A 6,834-nucleotide genomic window follows, 5' to 3' on the forward strand; every position below is an offset into this window, starting at 1 on the left:
AGGCCCACTTCTCCCGTTTGAGTCTGGGTCCCCAGAGACTTGCCTGGAACTGGAGCTCAGAGCCTGAGACTTCCTCCGGATTGAAACAGACAACCGCACCCTCAGCCACCAGCCCGCTCCGCATGCACTCCGCACCTTAGTATCTCACTTCCGCACTGCGCCTCCTCTGAGTCTCAGTGTTTTTCTCTTTCTCCTAGTTGTAGAATTTCCACTCAGCCAGCTTTCCTGTGGTTCTGGATGATGTCCGTTTCGTCTTTTAGTTGTATTTTTGAAGTGGTTGTTCAAGGCAGCAAACTCCGGTGTTTACCTATGCCACCATCTTGGTTTCCCAGAGCCGTCAGTTTCTTTTTTAAAATATGTTTTTTTATTGCTTTTTAGAGAAAGAGGAAGGGAGGGGGGAGAAAAAGAGAAAAACATTGACTGGCTGCCTCCCCTACACACCCCAAGTGCACCCGACCAGGGACCAAACCCGCAATCTTGATATATGCCCTGACCAGGAATTGAACTAGCAACCTTTCAGTTCATGGAATGACACTCAACCAACTGAGCCACACCGGCCAGGACATTACATAGGCACATATTTTGAACTTAGCTGCTACCAGTTTTTAAATGGGTAAACTGAGAGCCACAGCTAACCAATTCAGACGTTAGCAGGGTTTCTGTACCCATTACTATCCTCACAGACAGACAGACACCCTAACACCCCAAACAAAAAAGGACCTTGTAGGCAAAGAGATTGATCAACTCATTACCGATAGCACCTATTCTGTAACTAGATAGCGCAGTTCATTTTTCCCTGGGCTATCCATAATACTTTCAGAGATTACTAATTTTTTTTTTTTGGCAAGTAACGGAAATAGAATCTCAAATACATGTAGCATTAAAGGGTGAAGATAGAATTTTCTCTCCAAGATTGATAATGAGGAGATAGGTAGTGCACATAAATAATGAGTCCAGCACGTTTGTGGAGTGAAATGGGGTCAGTCCTGTGTGAAAGATCCGCCAGTTGGTACTCCAGCAGCTCTCTGGGCCTTTGAAATGCAGCCATGGCCAGGATTTCACTTGTGCAGGACTGTGCACCTTTTAACCCAGCCCGAACGCCAGCCCTGGGAGCGGTGCATTCAGCAGCGACGTCAGGAAAAGCAGACCTGCTGACATGAGTGTTCAGACAAAGGGAGGTGCAAAAAGAGCCTTTTAGACATTTTTTTTCCTTTTTGTGTGTGAACGGTGACAATGAAGGGAAGAGACAGGCCCGAGGAACCATGGGAAAGGGGAGTCTCCAGCCCCTCGCCCTCTGCATCCCACATTTCCACAGGCCTGGTCTGCTTGCAGATGGAAGACCTTGCGAGGTTCTCTGACACCCACAGCCAGCCCAAGCCACAAAAGTACGACTTTTAAGAGTCACATGTTGGCCCCTGTGTATCATGGTAGCCACCCCGGAAGCCTTACGACTCGGACAGCATGAAGAAGTTCTTGGGAATGGGAACTTGCCTGGAGTCCGTGTGGAGTGTGGGGAGAGCAGGGCCTACCTGCAGAGAGCCTTACACTGAAACCCCGCGGCTCAGCTTACCAGCTGCGTGGCCATGTGTGTCACTGGAACAGGCTGAGCCCCAGTGTCCACAGCTACGAAGTTCACTCCACAAATGCATGTTTAGCGCCCACTCTGTGCCTCTCTGGGCTGAACCAGGTGCTGGGATACAGGGCTGCCCTCAGGGAGGTTCCCACACCATCTCAAATCCTCTCAGAGAAGTTTCCTTGAAGAATTGTGATCTGAGCCCATAGTGGGGGTTTCTGGAATCCTATGGGAGAGCTCTTTTATTATAAGTTGAAAGCTTATTTTTAAAAAATATTTTTATTGATTTCAGAGAGGAAGGGAAAGGGAGAGAGATATAGAAACACCAATGATGAGAGAGAATCAGCACCCAACTCCTGCACACCCCACACTGGGGACTGAGCCTGCAACCCCGGCATGTGCCTTTGACCTGGAATTGAACCATGACCTCCTGGTTCATAGGTTGATGCTCAACCACTGAGCCATACCCGACAGGTACATAAATTGATACCTTCTTGAGCATCATTCCTGGACAGTATCAGAGCAGACACGGGACACCTGTACCAGGTATGGAGTGCTCATGTCTCCGGCTTCCCGAGGAAGTCACAGCTAGCTCTAAAATCCCTGCGATATGGAGCTTTGTCGGGAATATGGCAAACTCTGGCTCTCTGAGGTGAGCTCCTCACAGGTGCATCTCTTGATGCAGGGGATCAAGGACAAAACCCAGTCAGTCCAGGGGCCCAGGTACAGAGTCTGTTTTTCTCCAGAAGTTCCATTGTCTATCAATTTCCTGGAAGTTAGAGGCCATCCATGAGTACACCTACTATGTGCCAGGTGCTGGGCTTGGGAGAGGGTAGGCCTGACCCTGTCCAGTTAGCGTCTGCCATCTAATGGTTTGTGTATGTGCACTGGGGAGGGAGGTGCAGTTTGATAAAAAGACATTAAAGGAGCTGGTTAGGCACATAGACCCTGAGTCAGACTGCATGGGTTCAAATGCCTCCATTTCTTCCTCTGTAAACTGGGGCTAACCCAGTCACAAGAATTAAATATACATATATACATACAAATCACTTAGAATAGTGTGAGGCATGTGGCAAACGCTATGTAAGTGTTTACAACAGTGTTAGGTCTTACCGAAAGCACTGTGAGGGTAGCTTAAGGGACTATGAGTTGTCTGAGGGGTGGCTTTCAGGATGTGACCTGAGGACAAGTAGAATAGAGAGTAGCGGGGTACTGTTCCAGGTAGCAGGACGATCAGTGGTGGCATTGAGGGGAAACAATGGACTCATTTTTGTTACTGTTGTTTTTATAGAAACAATGTTGTGGCCTGGCCAGGTAGCTCTGTTGGTTAGAGCTTTGCCCGGATAACCCAAGGTTGTGGATTTGATCCCCGGTCAGGGCACATACAAGAATCAACCAATGAATACATAGATACATGGAACAATAACTCTCTTTTCCTTCCTCTCTCTCTCTCTCTCAAATCAATAAATAAAAATAAAAAAATCACACACAACACACACACACACACACACACACACACACACACATACACACACACACACCAGGTTGTGAATTGAGTGCCTTCTCTGTGCCAGGCACTGTGCCGGACACTGGAAACACAGTGGAGTGAGTGTGGCATGTGGGAAGAGCACGACTGAGCTCCAGAGAGCCTTACATTGCAAGTCGTTGTTTAAATGGTGGGAGCCAGAGAAGTACAAATGCCAAATCATTTGATTCAGATCACTGTATTCATGTAAATTCTGCAGTCGTGTTGGTGAAAAATGACTTGTTTTCATTCAGGCAAGCCTTTCCCCTGATCTGACAGCTGCATATCTATCTAAAATGAGACACTTTGACACCACAGCGCTGATCTCAATTGGACAGTTTTCCCCACACACAAATGGAAGAGAAAGACAATTGAGCATTATTAGATAGGAGAGAATGTTCTCACACACAGGAAAACAGCTTTTTCCTTTGGAAAAAAAAACACATGATAAAGAACAGAAAATGACTGACAGAATCAGAGCTTCCCAAATGTCAGCAGAGCTGTTTCAGCTACACTCTGGCCTCTGTGAGTGGGAGATTAGGAGAGTTTTTAGACAAGTATTGAACGCACCTTAGCGTTAGCTGGCGCAGGGAGACATTGCTGGTAAAATAAGCCTGCTCTTGGAGCATGTCAAGAAGCTACAATGCAGTTTGAGCTTTTTGTATTTAGGGAAAGCAAACACGTTAGTAAAGCCTCATTCACATACACTCACGGAAAAGTTAGGAAGCTGGAAACCTTCCTGGTTCTTCCACTAAACAAATGCTTATGGAACACACACATACGCTGGATGCTGTCCATCTGTGGGAGAGGCAGCCAAGGTCACTTTGCCCCAGTGCCTTACAGAGGAGAGGAAAAGACAAATATTAATCTAATAATGAAAATAAACTCTGATGCATGTATGGTGGAGGGAAGTAGAGGTGCTATGGGAAGTTCACCCCACGGTGACCTCACTCAAGCCATTGACTTGGGGAAACACCCACAGGACAAGGAGATGAGTGTTTGCCGGTTCAAGGTGGAGGGAGCGTTTGGACTGTTTATTATTTAAGTGGGAATATAGGAACTATTTTTTCACATGCTTAATAGCCAGCACTGGATTTTCCTTTGACCGTCCAAATCATTATAGTACATGCGTAAGAACAGTCAACTCACAGTTGTAGCAGAACCATGGTGTAGAAAATAAGCATTTCTTAGAATACTAAGAATAATGGACTCCTTTGCCCAGGAATGCAAACTCTGTGTTTTCATTTCACTTTATTGTCACATAGACGAAGCTATTTAAAACTGAATGATGAGAGTAGATGACAGGCAAGGTTGGGTAGAAACCTGGTGAAACTGCTTGTGGGATGTAAAATGGTGCAGCTACTTCAGAAAACAACCTGGCAGTTCCTTGAATGGTTACACATACAATTATCACATGACCCAGCCATTCCATTCTAGGTATGTGTACAAGAGAAGTGAAAACATACGTCCACACAAAGACTTACACATGAATGTTTATTCATAATATCCATAATAGCCAAAAGGTAGAAACAACCCAATTGCCCATCAAATAATGAATGGATCAATAAATGTGGAATATCTATGCAGTGGAATATTAGTTGGCCATAAAAAGGGATGAAGTACTGATACATGCTATCATATGGATAAACCTTCAAAACATTATGCTAAGTGAAAAAAAAGCCAGACACAAAACACCACATTATACAATTCCATTTATATGAATTATTTAAAATAAGCTCATCTGTAGAGACCAAAAGTAGATTAGCATTCACTTAGGACTGGGGGAAGAATGGGAAAATAGGCAGTCATAGCTAAAGGCCACAAAGTTTCCTTCTGACGTGATGAAAATATTCTAAAAGTGACTGTGGTGATGGTTACACGTATCTGTGAATATACTGAAAACCACTGAATTGTGTACTTTAGATGGGTGACTTTTATGGTATGTGAATTTATCTCAATAAAGTTGTTCAAAAAGAAAAGTGAGCACCTTACAGGCACCCTGCTCTTCTCGCTGGGTGTTGGACCAGCCAGCCAGCATAGATGGATGATGTGGGGTTTGCTCATGATGCTGAAGCACATCCATTCTCTTCCCACTACAGGTCCCTTTGTCTTGGCCTTCTTTTCCTTTTATTCATTTTTTCTTCTCCCTCAATAAACACCAAGAGTACTTAAGTGACATTTTTTATTCTTTTTATATCTTTACTAGAGGCCCGGTGCACGAAATTTGTGCACTGGCAGGGGTATCCCTCAGCCCAGCCTGCACCCTCTCCAATCTGGGACATCCCTCTCACAATCTGGGACTGCTGGCTCCCAACTGCTCACCTGCCTGCCTGCCTGATCTCTCCCTAACCACTCCCCTGCCAGCCTGATTGATGCCTAACTGCTCCTCTGTCAGCCCAATTGCCCAAACTGCCCTACCCTGCTGGCCCGGTCACCCCCAACTGCTCTCCCCTGCAGGCGGGGTCACCCCCAATTGCTCTCCCTCCCCTGCAGGCCCAGTCACCTCCAACTGCCCTCCCCTGCAGGCCCGGTCCCCCCCAACTGCTCTCCCTCCCCTGCAGGCCCAGTCACCTCCAACTGCCCTCCCCTGCAGGCCCGGTCCCCCCCAACTGCTCTCCCTCCCCTGCAGGCCCAGTCACCCCCAACTGCCCTCCCCTGCTGGCCTGATCATGCACAACTGCCCTCCCCTGCCAGCCATCTTGTGCCCACATGGGGGTGGCCATCTTGTGCAAGGGTGTGACAGTCAATTTGCATATCACCTCTTTATTATATAGGATCTCTGATAACATATTAAAAGTGCAATATCTTTAATTTGGTTTGAAATCGTGATGCTTTACCTTCTAGACCAGGGGTGGGCAAACTTTTTGACTCGAGGGCCACAATGGGTTCTTAAACTGGACCGGAGGGCCGGAACAAAAGCATGGATGGAGTGTTTGTGTGAACTAATATAAATTCAAAGTAAACATCATTACATAAAAGGGTACGGTCTTTTTTTTTTTTAGTTTAATTCATTTCAAATGGGCCGGATCCGGCCTGCGAGCCGTAGTTTGCCCACAGCTGTTTTAGACTCTAAGTTAAGACTTTCATTTTCAAAATTTTACCACTGCTATTAACCATTCCAATGTATTTACATTTCAGCCTTTTCCCCGTGGCTTTAAGCTTGGCACTTCCCCATTAATCTGTGGGATTCAGCTCCATGGAATGGAGTCATAGCTTCAGCCACGATTACACGACTTTCCTCCCCAGGGGCCCAGAGAAAAGACTGAAATCAGACATCACTGATCTGATGATCTCCTGGCAGCAAATATGTCAGAAAAGCTATTTGGTGAAAATTAATATAAGTGTTTATACACAGATATGATCTAAGAGTTTTAAGTAAAAAATAAATAAATTACAAAACCTCACAATTATTTGGCCAGGCTATCCTGCTCCCCCATTTAATACAATAAAATTAAAATGGTTACATCTGGCTTGTTCAGCAAACTTGGCAAGTAACAGCAAGTGAGAGAACCCAAATGTCATAAATGTTTGGCTTTTTAATGTATTCCATTTGTGGCCGCAGATTTACCTTTCTACTAATGTAATACGTAGCTTAGTATTAAATTGTTTGCATTCTATAAACACACGGGATTGGTGGTGGGAAGTCGGCCAAGAGTAAACGAAGAGTTCATGGGAAAATCTACTTATTTTCAAAATTTGGCTGGAGCTAATTTGCAAAGAGAATAACCCACATGTG

The sequence above is a fragment of the Myotis davidii genome, unplaced genomic scaffold (assembly GCF_000327345.1).
Source record: "Myotis davidii unplaced genomic scaffold, ASM32734v1 scaffold252, whole genome shotgun sequence".
In the NCBI taxonomy this organism is placed as follows: Eukaryota; Metazoa; Chordata; class Mammalia; order Chiroptera; family Vespertilionidae; genus Myotis; species Myotis davidii.